Below are 17174 nucleotides of genomic sequence, written 5' to 3'. Positions count from 1 at the left end.
TGTGGCTCAAAGGAGTAGGGCACCGGCCCCATATACCAGAGGTGGCAGCCAAACCCGGCCCCAGCCAAAAACTGCCAAAAAAAAAAAAATAATATATATATATATATATCTATAATTAATCTCAATAAATCCACCAAAAAGAATTTTTTAGATAAGCTAATGCTAAATTTTTATCAGAAAATAAGTATACATGAGTAAATAAGAAAACTGAACATGCTACATATTAAAGCATATCATATTATTCCATAATTTACACAATATGATACAGGAATAGAACAAAAAAATCAAAAAATAGGTAAAATTGACCAGACATGATGACTCACATCTGTGATTCTAGCCCTGTGGAATGTTGAGGCAGGAGGATCTCTATTTTTTTTTTTAATTAATTTATTTTTATTTTTATTTTATTTTATTTTATTTTTTATTATTTTTTATGTTTGATTTTTTATTTATTTTTTATTTTTATTTTTATTAAACCATAGCTGTGTACATTAGTATGATCGTAGGGCACCATACACTTGGTTCATAGATCGTTTGACACATTTTCATCACATTAGTTAACATAGCTTTTGTAGCATTTTCTTAGTTATTTTGCTAAGACCTTTACATTCCACATTTACTAGGATCTCTTGAGCTCAGTTCAAGATCAGCCTGAGCAAGTGGAGACCTGGTCTCTACTAAAAACAGAGAAATTGGCTGGCCGTGGTGGTGCCCGCCTGTAGTCTGGGCTACTCTGGTGGCTGAGGCAGGAGGAACGCTTAAGCCCAGGAGTTCAAGGTTGCTGTGAGCAATGGCAATGGCACTGCACTCTACCAGGGAGACTCTGTCTCAAAAAAATAAAAAATTAAAAAAAATGGAAAAGAAAAAGAAAAAAAGAAATGCGTCTCTTTTAGTACCAGTTACCAAAAGAGAGGGAAAGAAAAAAATGAAAGAAAGCAAGCAAAACAAAAATGTAATAATAGCCTCCTATCCCTGACTGCCCCCCAGGGTTTCTTCTAGTTTTGCGCATTTTCCCTTTCCAGTTCTTTTTTTTTTTCTTTATTTTTTTTTGCTATTTATTTATTTATTTTTATTAAATCATAGCTGTGTACATTGATATATTCGTGGGCATCATTCACTAGCTTCACAGACCGTTCTAGTTCTTTTAGAATTGATAAGGAGGAAGAAACGAGCAGAAGGATTAGTTACCCATTTTAGCCTGAACTGGAGCTGGTAGCCCTCCCACAAATGACACTGCCCTTCTGGCCTGGAAACACGTTCATTTCATTCTTGTTCTTAAATCATAGTTATACTGTTTACTTTATCTTGATTCTGGAAAATTCTGAATCACTAACTCTTCAAATATTGCTTCCTGAACATCATCCTTTTTCTTTCCTCCTAAAACTATGATTAAATGTATATTAGACATTATTTCTTCTCTTTGTCTTTTTATATTTTCCGTCTGTGCATCTCACTGTTCTGCATTCTAAGTCGTTTTCTCGAGGGTTATCTTTAGTTCAGCAAGTCTTTCCTCATCTCAAATTAATCTGCTAGGGAACTCTGACTGTCTAATAGCAATTGCTAACTTTTTCTCTTTCAGATTATTTTATTGTTAAGCTTTCTGGTTATTTTTGATGCCCTTTTATTTATGCATCATACTTTATGCATTCCTCTTTGATTATTATTATTATTATTTATTATTTTTTTTTTTTGCAGTTTTTGGCCAGGGCTGGGTTTGAACCCACCACCTCTGGCATATGGGGCCGGCACCCTACCCCTTGAGCCACAGGCACCACCCCACTTTGATTTCTTTAAAGATTAAATAGTTACTACTTCTGTGGTCTGTATTTGTTAATTTAAAAACCTGAAGTTTAAGTGAGATTGATTTTTTTAATCTTGAGATCAAGGTTCTTTGAACACATGTTTTATTTTATTCTTTTATACTTGAGTTTAAGATGTCAAGAAAGGATTTGTATTTGTTTCTAAAGCTCACTTAGGATCAACTTTAAACTAATAAATCATGATGGCTTTCAGAGTAGGGACAAGTATTTTGTTATTTTTCTTCCACATAAAATCAAAATAAAGCAAGCAAGTAGCTTCATTGTCTTCTTCTGTGCTTTCCCCTTTGTGTTTTGTGGTTTTCATTGGCAGCATCTTGACTTTATATAAGAATCTTTGGTGTGATTTTAAGTTACAGCAAGTAAAAGATTTTGTATTTTTGTCCTTTGGGGGCAAGGTCTATTTCCATCCAACCTCTGGATGGCCAGGAACTGCTGGGTGCTAGTAAAAGAACAGCAGCTTCAATCACTCTTTTTCTATCTGAATTTGAGGGCTCTCTCCCTTCCCAAACTTGTGGAATCACTCTTTTATGCCACCTTAGGGATACATTTTTAAGTATTTTATCCAGAAATCATTGCTTTTAATATCAGAAATACTATCCAGATATAATTGCCCAAGAACGAGTGTATGTATAATTAAATCCATATATTGATCAACTCTTTCCTTCCTTCATAAGATATTTATTGAGAAACCACTAAGTACCAAATACTTACTTTTGTAATGGGCTATGGACAGAGACTCTCCTATATTTTATTGTATAGTGTCTGATATGGAAAGGCAAATAATAAGAACAATTCAGTATGAGAAATATAGGAGGTTCTAGAAGTGTGCAAGAAGGGTATGGGCTCATAGCTTGAGATTTAGAGAAGTTTTCTTAAAGTGGTATCATTATTTGGAAGCTTCCTTTCACTTCTATCCTAACAAAAAGCCTTTTTTCACTTAGCTGTGGTCTCCTTTTGAGATCTTATGTGTCTGACTGAGATCTTATGTGAGATCTTTTTTTCCCCTTGGGAATGATAAGAAAGGAAAGAAAATTAGAAATAGATGCACCTTATCCTCTTGTTATTTAAGAGCATTTTTATTCTCTCTCCTATTTTCTGCAAAGTTCTGCTCTCTAGCTGTCCACTGACAGGATCATACTGCCCTCTGGAGGAGTAATGTACTAATGGTTTTTAAGTATGTACCAAGATTCAAAATAAAAAAATAAATTTGTCTAAAATGTAACTGAAGGTTGGAGGGAAAGAAGAGAAGCATAATTGTACTAGCTGAAACTTCATAACCTAATTAGTTATATGAAACTTAACCTGGATAAATGTGAACATTCTTTTTCATATTAAAGAAAAATTGCTCTTTTTTTAAAAAAATAATTTTTTCGAGCCTTCATGGGTCTGAAAGAGAAAGTTAGCATTTGGAGTTGCTGTAAGACTGGATCAGAATGGGAACTTTTTGAAATATCAAAGTGAAGAAAGTTTTTAAAAATTTAAACTGACATCAAGTTTTTATTTCTCTTATTTTATAAACTTCTTTTAGAGTGAAATTTAGAAGAGGCAAGGCATTATCTCATTTTATTTTGTTTCATTTTATTTTCAGAGTCCCAGGTTCAGCTTTATTATCTAAGTCCAGTCGATAACATTCACTGGAATGTTAAAATTGACTGTTAAAAAGTTTAATTAAAAACACAATTTACAAATATTTAATATATTTTGAAAAGTATTCCCAAGTTAGGAATGAAAAAAATATGGACATAATATATAATTAAATAGCAGCTGGCTTCAAATTCTATCAGGGCTGCACTCAGCAATATCATCTTTTTCGAGTTCTTCAAAATCTTCTTTTAAATCTACAAAGTGGTTTCCTACCACGGGGAAGGAATGGAAATCCCCATTGCTTTCCGAACTCCATACATGATTACAATGGCAGCTGGAGTTACTTGCTGTGCAAGCTCTTTAAGATTATTTTGGTCACTTGCTCAGCAAGATGCATTTCTCTGTAGGAGGGACCCAAGAGACAGATTATGATCTGTCTCTTGCATATTGGGAAGAGGACTGGTGCTCAAACGCTCATTCTGGGATTCCCTGGAGCTCCCTGAGCAATTTAATTGTCTCATCCAATTTCTTCTGGAACACTTCAGCTTCTTCAGAGTCAAAGACTTCAATTGGAGTACCAAAGCTCATCACTGTTCTCAGTGCCGCGAGCCTGTGTACTGGAGTCCAAAGACCCTGCTGACTCTATTTCTATAATCTCCATTTCCTTGACTGTGTTAAGTGTCCTAGTATGACCTCCATCTTCAGGAAATGACGTCCCCAGCTCTTGTAGGTTTTAGAATATCCTCCTTTTGTTTAAAAATCCAGTAACACACTTAAGCCATATATAATAATATAATAATCTTGGAGTGTGGCCAAAGACTCATGGATGCTGAAATCACTGGAAAGATCGGAGTCGTCCCCATAGGGTGAATAGATTAAGTCAGAATCCTCTTTGCTGATATTTGCAAAATGTAGAGTCATAACGTGGTGCGTAAGAACTGTGGGGTCCATAATCCAAGTACAACACCGGAGTCTGTTCCTTTTATGCTCTTTGAAGCCCTGCAAAGCGTTCACTCCAGACTGAAGTCTTCCCGTTGTCATTCCCAGTCTCACGGGGTACTATCCTGCTTCTCCTACAACAGGATCCACAGGGTAAAGAAGTCCCAGTGTTGTTGTGCCATCTGGTTTTCTTCTTTCAAATTCACAGTGACTGTTAACAAGCCCCAGGGTCAGTTTCCCTCTAGAGACCATGACCATGTGGTCAGTCTGCTCCGTTATCTTCAAGCATATCTCTGTCTTTCGTTCATTTCATTTTCTTTTCTATTTCTTTTCCTTGTTGGGACTTTTGAAAGCTTGCGCTTCACCATCGGCGGAGTCTTCTCTTTCTCCAGGCCAGCAGCCTCTCTACGAAGTGTCTGGTCCAGCTTTCTGCTTTCCAGGTTTTTGCAAGTCTGCCATGAAATCTATGCTTTGTTTCAGGATTTGAATTCTTTGCTGGCTAAGAATTTTCCTCCCTGAGTGCGGTAGCTTCTCAGTGGCTTTATATAAATGGTCTCTGGTTTGTTATAAATCACAGCATTAGCACACATTAGTTTGAAGTTATGCTTTGGTTCCTCTGTGGACTGGTGGTCATTGTTTTGATCTTTTTTTTCATGGCACTACAATCCATTGGGGTGTTTAATGATCACGGAGTAGCCAGGAACAGGAAATGAAAAGAAAGCACTTAGGTCTTTTCTCTGCATTTGTCTCATCAGTTCATCCCAAGCTTCTTGAAGGGGAGTGTGTCTGTCCTACTTCCTGTTTGACTAAAGGCTTCTCAGGAGGCGATCCGATCTCACAGGGGCCTGGCCCTGGGGGCCTTTTGCTGCCTTTCTCCCGGAGATCTCCATCTCACTTCTTTTTATCCTGCTATACTCTTCTCTGTTTTCTCCTCTTTTCTTCCCTCCGAACCTGCTTCTCTTCTTTTCTTTCTCTTTTTCTGCTTTCTGTCCTTGTGTTTGTTATGATCATTTTTGTCTTGGAAAAGAGTCTGGAGCCGTGTCCCAGCTGCCAGGGAAGAGGTCAGTGCTTCATTCCCTCCCACTTTGAGGGCCAGCATCAAGGGCTTTTCCACATACTCCTTTTAGGGGTGTTTGTCCCACTTATGTTTCTTGTGCTTCTTGCCTGTTTCCCACCTGACCCTGTTCCTGTTCTCCGTGCTAGGCCCAGGCGGAGTATACTGGGCCACTTCCGGTCAAGGCCGGACAATCGGGGGTGGAGGGCGGAGCCGGGCAGAGTGGGCAGAGCACAGGGTGGGGCCTAGTGGAGGAGGGGCGGAGGGTGGAGCACAGGGTGGGGCGGGCAGGGGAGCATATGGGGGTGGCCAGAGCAGAGCGCACAGGGGCGGGCAGGGCAGAGAGCTGGGTGGGGCAGAGGGCGGGGCAAGCCTGGTGCTACCAGGCAGGCAGGTGGCTCCAGGCCCGTTATCGCATTTTAAAACTATAATTTGCCGAAGCAAAATTATATTAGCAATATTTATAGAATATTTAAAAATATTAAGTATTTTCAGCAAATCACAAATAGTGGTAATCTGTTTACTCTTAAGAAATGTCCTCATTTTAAAACAAAGACTTGTAAAAGAATTGGCCTGAAAATATGGATTTGAAAGTTCTAGCAAATAACCAGTAATACAGGATGTCTAAGTTAATCTGGATTCTAAACTATATTCACTTTAGAAGATACAAACATTTTAGCTGCCAAAATGAAAACACCATATACATAAATAAAAGTACATTGATGATTTGATAGAAATGCTATAAAGGCATCGAAGTACACGCCTGTGCAGAGAAGAGTCATATGCATTTTTAGTTCAGACCAATCCATGAATTTATCTTTGGTATGGATAGTCATTATATTGAGTTTTGTCCTCACTTAATTACTACATTAAGGAAAGAGAAAAATCAATAAAGGAGCAGGGTTCACACTGCCGAATGTATCTCCAAGCACTGATGAGCAGGCGTGTTCGAGTCTTTTCAAACGCCCGGTGAATTTACGGGTCATTTTGTAGGACAGAAACAAGAATGAGGAAAAAAACTCTTAGGCTAAGTTCGATTTCTGTTTTCACGTGTCATCTCAATAGAATGCCTTTTGGTTTCAATGGAATGAATTTAGCCTTAGATGTTGTAATTACGTATTTCCAGTGCAGCATTACAAATATTTGAAATGGTGCATTTAGATCGAGTAAGAAGGATTAGTGTTCTCATATGATTTTATTAAAAAGTTATTTATAATCTACCTTTAATAATACCATCTTAGAAAAAGCACATATTTACATATTTTTATTGGGTAAATATTTATATTCTTCATCTCTTTGTGTATTTCTTATAAGCCACAGATTTGCAATATGTTACATTTACATTTTCTCATTTGTTGTAACGGTTATGAAAGAAAAAAAAAAGGGATAATAGGATTTGTTAGCAAATTTGTGCTCTTTCAGCTTTCCCTGAGTAGTTGTCCCAATGTGTAAGAAAATACTGCAGAGTCTTGCATAAATTATAGCTACAATGATTTCCTTTTAATTTTCCCACAGGGAGGAAGATTGTTAAAAACTGAAAAATCAGACTTTCAATGCATCTGGCTGGTATCCCACATGTGACATAAACTCAGTAAGCACTAGGTTAATATATCAAAAAAAGCAAAGAAAAAGTGAATGAGAAGGTTTAAATATGTTATTTAATAATCTACAAACCCTTTATGAAAATATTATTTTTGTAAGTCAGAAGTCATTAAAATTTGGTATCATCAGAAAAAGAAAGTGTTTTATTACGCTGAATTATCAATTAAACAAAGTTTAGCATGTATAACCCTAAGTATTTAAAAAACAGGAGTATTTCCAAAATGTACACATGTTATACACAATTCAAACTGAGGATTACCATTCTGAACATCAATTATTTTACTATGCTGCAGTGAGGCTCCCAGAACTGATCAAGTAGGTAAAACTTAGCCGTGCATTGTTCAAATTGGAGGTTTTTTACCACTAATTTTTAGATTTTTGTTTTTGTTTTCTCCCTCACTCTTAGCTTGGAAGCACTTACTTTTTGTTGTGTCAAGTAGTCTATTTCTAGATGCTATTATTTGTCCTCCCATTAATGATTGCCTTTCATGGTTTAGTAATTTAGACTCACATGTAATATGCTATGGGCATCCCTGTGAATGAATTCTATGACAGCTTTTGGTCATTTTTTGAGTACTTGGCAACCAAGACATTGTGTTTGCCAGACTGGGCAGAATAATTTAGATATTGCCACAGCTGTATCATGTAGCTGCAGCTAATAAGCTAGCAGATCTTAATATTGGCATCTTTCTCTTCCTCTTTTTTCTTTTTTTTAGGCCAGATCCCTCTGTTTAAATTAATAATAATTTCTCTCTTCTAAGCCTATTCAAATTAGATCTACCTGATCCTTCACAAAAAGCTCCCAACACACTGACTTCTCAAATAGTTGTTTAAAGGTGAATTTGGAGTTTGGGGGTACTGTACTCTACAAGACATATATACATTTGTGAAAAAAGACAAAGACTACTGTAGTAATTATTCCCTGAATCATTAAGACATGTAACCACTTTGAAAAAATGCATTTCCTTGTCGCTGTTTTAAAAATGAAGAAATTGAGAGTCACAGAAGCTAACATATTGACCAAAGACAGAGAGTTAGAAAACAATGAAGTGAGCATAAAGACAGAGAGTTAGAGAACAACGCAGTTAGGATGAAGTTTCAGTGTGTCTGTTATCAGACACCGTGTGTTTCCTTGTGCACCACACAGTGTCCGTCCTTGAATACAAAATTTCCAAATATCTTCATATGTAATTCCATGTGCTGTTGCCTACAATGACAGAATTTTCTGAGTTATATGCCTTCCATCTTGAAAAATTATTTATAGTACAACCCCTACAGGCTTGGTATGAAGATTTTTATGAAAAAAAATGTGCTTGAAGAAATTGTATACACTATAAAGCCTTGAATTACTTTTAGCTATTATTACTGTATGATTTTGCCCAGAAGAGTTTCAACAGATAGAAAAATCAAAGTTCTAAAGAAGAAGCACCCCAAGTGACCACCTACACAGAAATCATTAAGAAGATGACCTTGGCTAGGTGTAATCCTAACACTCTGGAAGGCAGAGGGGGGAGGTCTTCTGGGTATCAGAAGTTTAAGACAAGACTGTACAAGAGTGAGACCACCCCCATTTATAAAAATAAAATTAAAAAGTTAGCAGGGCACGGTGGCACATTTCTGTAGTTCTAACTACTCAGGAGGCTGAGGCAGGAAGATGGCTTGAGTGCAGAATTTAGAGGCTGCAATGAACTATGATGACACCACTGCATATTAGCTGGGAGACAAAGCAAGACTTTGTCTCTAAATAAATAAATTAATTAAATTGAATTAAGTTGATGACCTTATCTAGTAAATTAGCCTAAAGATGAACTGGCATTTATCTAAACTCAAGAATCATGGGGCCTGAGTAGTCAATTCTATAACACTTGAGAAAATGAGATACTTGCTCTGGGGCATAGGAGGCGTCTATGAGACCTACATCTTAAGCAATTGTCACTATGAACAAGAAACAGAATTAAGGATGCCCTTTCCTTAGCACTAAAGTGACTGAAACTGGGAAAGTGATAGCATCACTTTCAGAAAATTTTGGCATCTCTTGACAGTGTTACCGTGCTTCTCAGGGCAGGAAGAAATTAGGAATCAGGATGTTATTGTAATAGCAACATCTGCTGGTATTTTAGTAGAATTACATAAACTAGTTGACAAAGATTTTTTCCAACTGATCATTTTCTAAATGAGTTGGTGGATTTTTATTTACTGGTTATGGTATACCCTGTAATACAGCACGAATATTGGGGGCACGAAGACTGAAAATGGGGAGAAACAGTGGGCTCATGGAGAAATAAAAGATGTTGTATTGGAACAGAGACAAACTTTTCTTACACTGACGTAAAAATAAATCAATGAAGCTTAGGACCCAAAGACCTAAAGTTAAATAAATGAATGGCTATGTAAAAGTGAAACTTCTGTATGACAACACTTAACACAATACACACATATATTCTAATAATCGTGAGGGTGCAGTGGTGTTCAAGGTACCTGCCACCTCTATCCTGCAGCTTCCAGTGATCCACTCATCCAGTCGCTTGTTCAAGAAATATTTATTGAGTACCTACTATGTGCCAGAATTCGTTTCATGTGCTACAAATACTATAGTGATCAAAACAAATCCTTTGCCTAAAAGGGCTTTCATTCTAGATTGGGGTGGGCTGGGAGAGGGGAAAGAAAAGGCAAGTGAATTTTCATCAGTTGGCAATAATATGGAAATAAATGATCAGACAAGGGAACAGAGCAGTGTTTTTCAACCTTTTTTATCTCACAATACACTTGAACCTATAGTTAGACTTCCATGGCACACTTAAATTATGTTGATCAAGAAAAAAGTAAAGAAAAGAATATACTTACTGTGCTTCTTTCAAAAATAATTGAATTAATGATCTTTAAAAATTTTCACAGCACACCTAAGATCCTCTGATGGCACACTGGTTGAAAACTATGGGGCAGAGCAATGAGGACAGGGGCTAGTTCACCTAGATAACCGGCGGAGCCTCCCCTTCAGGGACATTTGAGCAGAGATGTGGGGCACACACAGGGGTAGGAGTGACCCAGGGGGGAGGGCAAGAGCGCTCAGAGGAAGAGGGAACAGCAAGTGCAAAGGCCCTGAAACAGGCCCAACCTTGGCTAACTGGAGGATCATCAAGGACGCCTGTGTTTATGAGTGAAGACAATTTAAGGAGTGCTGAGTCCTGTGTGTAGACTTTCAGTGAAAGGCCAGATCCCAGGGGCTCTTCAGGTCAGTGTAAGAGGTTGGCCTTTGCCCTGTAAAGAAACCCTCAAAAGGATTTGAGACCAGGAAGAAACCGAAGGAGGAGAAGGGAAGCTTTTAGCCACAGTGAGTTGAAAGTTTTGACATGCAGGAATATATTCAGGTATTATTGTTGGTGAGCAGAGGAACATCCCACACTACCATCTTCCTGGCTGCTGTAATCCTGAGGTCAGTATCCATCCCAGCCATTTTTCTGAATATTCTTCCCATTCTTAGACTGGTCTGGAGAGCTAATGTGCATACATTTTCAGTTGATCTATTGTGATCCATCTATACATCTTTATAATAACTTAATTGGATCGTTGCCTGACTCAAAATGCTAGCATACATTACTACCTTAACACTACCTAGCTGAGTACTTCGCTTTTCATTGACATATACACTGAATATTTTCATGCTTTTGACCTATGAAAGCAAAGAATAATACAGAATGAACCAATGTGGGCTAGGAACCAGCCTGAGAAATAGAAGGAGATTAATGGTCAGCTGGGGGTGGAAGAAGATAAATCTATACTAGATTTTCTATTAAATTCTGCATGTGCAGAGCCTCCCAGGCATCTTATGTTCCATTTACTGGAAGTTGAACTCATGTTCTTCACTCACAGCGTTCAAATCTCTCTTACTATTTTATTAATAGTAAATGGTACCACCTGTTATCAAGTTGCATATGTCTGAAATTTTGGAGTTATTGACATCTCCTTCTCTAATATCATTCATCCCTGATCAATCACCAAGTATTAATGATGCTGTAAATTATTTCTGTTTTGCTCTAGACCCCTTTTTATCATTTACATCCAAGCCACCATTATTGCTTACCTGGACCACTATCACTGATCTGTGTTTGTTTCCTACTTTTTGTTCACTCTTTCCACACTCCTTCCACTGCATTCCCTACTCACAGTCAGAATTCACCTTTAAGAAAATGAATTATAGTGTCTCCACACTGACTGAAATCCTTACTGGCTTCCACTGTCCTTAGGAAAATGTTCAAAATCCTTAACAGCATTCCTTCGGAATTACACATCTAAACACAGGGAAGTTTCCTTTATGTTGTAGGTCCTCAATCCTTTCAAAAGTACATAAAACACCTGCCTACAGGCTTTAAAACCTTAGAGCCCATTTGATCAACAAAGTCCTTTCCTAACAAATCCCTTTTTCACTTGATTTTCAATTTTCTAAATTATCTTTTATTTTTTATTTTGATTGAAGGATCTTGCCTAATTGCTGAAGAAGTGCGTGGGGGATAGAAGGGGAGGGGATTGCTAAATATGGAACCAAAATGATGTGCTTTTTCTGAAATAAAATATATTCTGAAATTAAATTATAAGCACATTATTATTTTTCAATATGATGTTCCTCTGATTTCTGTTATGGAAGCTGCTGGGCTTCACAGCGAAGACCTAGGATTAAGTCTCTATGCCTCTCTCTATGGAAATACCCGGGCTCTCTATCCTTTCCAACTCATGTTTAACCATCTTCCTGAGCAAAAGGTTAAGGTGTATAAAATTACAGAGGCACGTCGATGTGATTCTTTCACCCTCAGTTCCTATTTCCCTATAGGTCTGGTACTGAGCTTGGAGATGGCGGGAGGTCAACTTTTGTTTTTTTCTGTTTTCTTCTGTTTTTTCTTTTTGTTTTTCTTTTGTTTTTTGTTTGTCTAAACCTGCAGATCCATCACTTCAATTCAGGAATTATTGGATGAGATTTCAAAACTGTGACACATCCTCTATCTCCACCAAGCATTGAGAAAGTTAGGGTTAACTCTTAGAACCCAACTCTATTTTGTCCAAATTTGCCACCTGCAACAGGTTTTCAGTTTGTGTTTTAAAGTCACAGACATTTTCCTCACATAATAAATATTTTTCATTCTTATTGCTTTGGATGGTTTTACAGGAGAGAGGACAGTAAAGTTTCTTTACTCTTTTCTCTTTTCAGAAATCACTGATCATTTTTGTGGTAGATGTTTATTAAAAACTCTAAGCATAGATAATACTAGATCGGAAGCCTAAGTTAAGCGTTTAAAAAATTGTGGATTCTGAGTGGAATATAGGAAATTCACTGTGTATTCAGAGCATTTGTGCCACAATAATGACTATACAAGTAATTTTTTGTAATCCTTGGTCTAACCATTGTTCAAGAAACCACAGTCCAGGGGGCCAAGGTTTAGTGTGGCCTCACATAAGACAGCTGGGAGGAATAATCTGAGTTTCCTGAAACATGTATTTTGCTCTTTGAGCGATCTTTATTTTCTTTTGCATGTTCTTTCCCAAAGCTATGTATTCGTAGTTTTCGTTTCCATTTATTTTGCCATTAATGGAAATGCTTATTGCTCTTTCTGGTCTTAAATGACCTAGTTGATAGAAATTGCAAAGCATAAAATAAGGCCAAGGTAGCATATAAGAAAAACTATTTTACTTTCCAGAATTTCTCAGTTTGGACCCTTAAACTTTGTTTTTTAGAGAAATTCACAAAAGTTTCTCAATAAACTCAATATAGCGTCCTTAGCTTCTCAGTACGGTTATGTTCAATTACCTGTAAGTTCAATGACCTGTATGTTATATTACCTGTAAGGTTGTGCAGATTGGTAATGTATTACCTGCAAGATGCTGCAGATTTTATAGAAAATTAGCTCTTCTATTCCTGATACCTGATCATGCACAGAAATGAAGATAAATAGAAACTGAGTTGCTTCTAGGACATTCTTTTCATTTTAATAATCTCATATTAACCAGTTATTCATCCATCCAATAAACATTTTTGGAATACTACATTTAATGATCTGAAGAACTAGGGATAATTGTTGCCACTTATTGAGTGACTCCTGTGGGTTGGGATTGTGTGAGATATTCTACATAGATGTTTACACTATTCGTCAAACTATTGCTTCAAGAGTTTTCTGGAATTATCAGGCTAATGAAGACTATGTAAATGGAATACCAAAGAGAAAACTTCATTATTCATTCGCAAGTTCTTCATTATTTTTGAGTATTTGCTTCCATTCTTGACCACCCCTAACTGGTAGAACTAAGGAAATCATAATTTTTAGTGTTTGTTTTTTTTTTTCCTCCAGCTGAATTTGCTTTTCAAACAATAATGGAACAAAAAGTTCTAATTAGATTGTCTGTTCCTTCAGAATTGATGTTGGGAGCCTGATAGAGTTAGTTGATAGTTTTAAACTCCTTGAAAGTACAAGAAGTTCTTGCTTAAGTCTTGGTATTAATCTCTGTAATAGTGTATTACCTCTTGTGCTAGTTTGAGTAACTTTCAGTTCTCTGAAAATAAGTGTTCCCTAAAATAACAAACAGAGAAGTAGGTCTGTATGGGAAGGAATCTATTCAGGTAGATGAGTTGGGGAGGCAAGAGGTGGCATTTGAGGCAGAGGAGACAGCAGATGTAGATCACGGAAGCATGAACATACCTGGTGCTTTTAGATAGAATACAAAATTTGGCATGGCTGGATTAAAGGTTGCCTACTGAAGAGGAATGAGAAACGTGGCTTTGCAAGGTTACCGTAGTAAAATTAAAAAGTAGCCTGTATGCAAAGCTGAGAAGTTTGGATTTTATTCTAAGCTGTGGGCAATGAGATTCTGTTTTGGGGTTTTTATTTTTAATTAAATTAGTTAAGACAGAGTCTCACTCTGCCACCCTCGGCAGAGTGTCCTGGGGTCATAATAGCTCACAGGAACTCAAAACTCTTGGGCTCAAGTGATCCTCTTCCCCCAGTCTCCAGATCCTTTTTTTTTTTTTTTTCCTAAGTGGGAGAAATGACAGTTTCATAACGGCTGAACGGATTTTAATTCTCCCCACTCATACAAATTTCCAGCTTTACTAGGACAATTCCTGGTTTTGGAGATCTGGGAACAAGTACTTGATATCAAATGCTACATTGTCATTTGAATCCAACTAATGGGAAGGGGCACTTTATTTGGCAGCCCTTGATTAGGGTGTCTGCAGACAGCTCTTGCTCTCTCCCACTCCCTATAAACCAGATCTGACAAGTCAGCCCTCTCCCTACTTCCCCAATATCTGCCATCTCTGCAGAGAGAAAATGAAGCATGAGATGAAGTGAGGGGGTTGTGGGGGGGACGAATAGAAGGACGGTGACTGCTCCACTCTCCATGGCATTGTTCAGGGTTATTCATAGTGAGAGGCATACCAGCTCTGGTCTTTGCTCTTCCGGGGACTCTAGGGAACAAAGCCCACCCTCGAAGCATGCCTCCCAACCCTAGTGCTTGGGAAGGAGGGTGTTCAGGTAAGGGGACCTCCCACCAAGAGGACTGGATTTCTTCTTTCACTCCCTGGATAAGACCATTCACCTCGCCAACCTCAGGGTTCTGAACTCTGCTACAATTCACTGCTCTGAGCACAGCCCTGTGGGCCTGACCCTGTTGCAAGGGCATATGGACAAGCTTCTGTGTAATCCAGACTTCTCATGAAGAGAGAGACCCAACCTCCTTAGAGGGGCACTTAGAAAGAAGACTCCCCGGGGGTGTCAGCTTGTTGGTGAGAAATGTGCAATGTCTCTGCCTTCATGATGCGGGGAAGGAGGAAGTCCAAGGGTTGTGAGATGAGGCCTTTGAAGAAAAGGCTGGAAATACCAGAGGAGGACCTCACTCCCTAGGAGTCCTAGAGTGCTCAGCCACAAGTGTTTTCTGGGGGTTTGGACAACAGGTGCCTGTGCCGGGTACAGGGGTAGAAGCATGGCTCCCCAGACTAGAGTAAGAACCCCACAGAGTAGACTTTTCTTTCTTTTTAGTCACTCATTAAACATTCATAGCATTGTCTCTGACATTGGTGGCCTTTTATCCTGTCTTCAGATTCTGTTAACTAGCACAGAGTAATGAACAGTGGATTCTGATGGCCATCTGATGGCATCAACCAGATACTGCTGCCCAGGAAGGCCTGGCTCTTCCATGGGAATGCCATGGGGTCCACCCCTCTGCCTAAGCCAGCAGCTCTGGAGGGACCATGGTGGGATGAAGGAGGAGATCTGCTTGGCACCCCAGCAAGGGAAGCTCCAGGGTCGGGAAGGAGATCAGGACTCAGGAGCCTCCATAGCTATTCACTAGCCTTCCCTCCACATCTCCAGCCTCATTTGTCACCCTCTTCCTGTTCCCACTGGAAGTCCTGACCAGTCATCTGGTAAAACATCATGTTGAAGGGTTGGTAGAATTTCCGAAGTCTGTGGATGACGTTGGGGTCAATGTGGGGATGAGTCCGACCTTTGCTCTCGCCCAGGCACCTCGGGGCACTGCTGTCTTCTGGCTTCTTGAGGCAAGAGAACCCCTTAGTTCAGTTGAAACAGAAATGTTTCTCAATACGCATGAGGCCTAGAAACTCCTGGACTTTGGCCATTTCCCCAGCAGGGTCCACTACTTTCACCACTAACAATTGGTGAAAGTAAATTTGTTCAGCTCTGTAATCAATGCTATTTCTTAGCATTTTAAAAGATACCACAATATTAAGTAAAAATATATAAGGTTCTTAAGTATAAGTACATGTCCAACACACTGTGTGACAGTGTTTACAGACAAATGACACTGCAGGGTTTACCTCCAACACTGAGTGTTATCACCATTTAAGAATGTTTCTGTCTGATAATGTAATTGTCACTGAATTTTTAGGAACACTAAAGAGATGTCCAGGTATGTCTCTTGATTTGCATACATTATGGACATCGGATCCTCAGAAATCATGGAACAAAAAGACAATGAAAGCAGTGGACACGGCAGAGTGTGGAGTTGTAGATAGTTCCTTTTATTGCATGAGAAACACCTACCATGACTATGAGAGTCTCCGTGTGTGGCCATGCAGGTTGTACCCTGCAACACGAAGGGACTGGATTTAACTTTCAGTTTAGGTGAGTGGTGGTCCCTGGAGTTGCATAGCTATTTATTCATGTGCAACTACCTCTGCCATGGCCATCAGGATGCCCAAGGAGAACACCTGGCGTGGGGGAGCTTGAAAAACAGCTGAACTTCTTAATTCATCTAAATCTGTGGTTTTAAATGGCATCTCTAATGCTATTTAGCAAATAGTATAAATTTGATTTGGTGTATTCATACAAAAGTGACATCTTTGTATTATTAGAACTCTGAAACACAAGGGTCATACACATAACTATACCCAATTATTTACTATGTAAATAAAACATACTAGTTTATAAAGGTATGAATGATATTCCTACTGAATTACATCTAACTAGTAGCTGTTAGCTGTTTCTGAAATGTTTAAACTGTGATTTTGAGTTTGATGTCTTAAGGTATTTTAGCCTCTGCTCCACTAAATCTTATGGGCATCATTGGGTGGCATTTCACCTATGCATCAAGGTACTAGAGTTAATAATTATCAATAGGAAATTGAAGATTATTTAGTGGCATTTTTGTAGTAACCATGAGATCAGAGGGCACCATCTACACGTGTGTTCCTTCTTAAATAATAGTAAAAATCAGTGTTTATATAAACCTTTAAATAGATGTATATAATATATATTTACTTATAAATATACTTACTTAATATACTTATAAATATACTTACTTATATTTATACATAATCTTACTTACTCAATTACCCAAAGAAATAGTTATCACACCATTCTTTTATGTGAAAATGATCCATAATAAGTTATTTACCCAAATTTACAACTAATAAGTGGCCCTCCAATGTATTAGGGCCTCTACTGCTAAACTTTTTGGTTTTTTTTTTCCATAGTATCTGGAATTCTATATAATCATTGATTCTTTGTGAATTCTTGACTAAATAGAAATACCTCCATGTTATGAAAGTTGTGATTTTCAGTTTTTAAAGAACAGATTTTCATCACATTGAGATATTCACATTGTGTCTGTTGAGTCACATTATACCACTCTAGAAATAGCATCTACATTGCAGTTAAATTCTTAGCAGAATA

At 38.0% G+C, this 17174-nt stretch overlaps 1 pseudogene; it reads right to left on the bottom strand.

Moving 5' to 3' along the window:
• Positions 1-3590: 3590 nt before the first annotated feature.
• The window catches only part of LOC128563419 (bromodomain-containing protein 7-like), a 30759-nt pseudogene continuing 17175 nt past the window's right edge, over positions 3591-17174 (bottom strand).

Source organism: Nycticebus coucang, chromosome 13, assembly GCF_027406575.1.
Source record: "Nycticebus coucang isolate mNycCou1 chromosome 13, mNycCou1.pri, whole genome shotgun sequence".
Lineage (NCBI taxonomy): Eukaryota > Metazoa > Chordata > Mammalia > Primates > Lorisidae > Nycticebus > Nycticebus coucang.
Note: the sequence above shows the minus strand (reverse complement) of the source record. Positions and strands in the feature narration are given on the sequence as shown.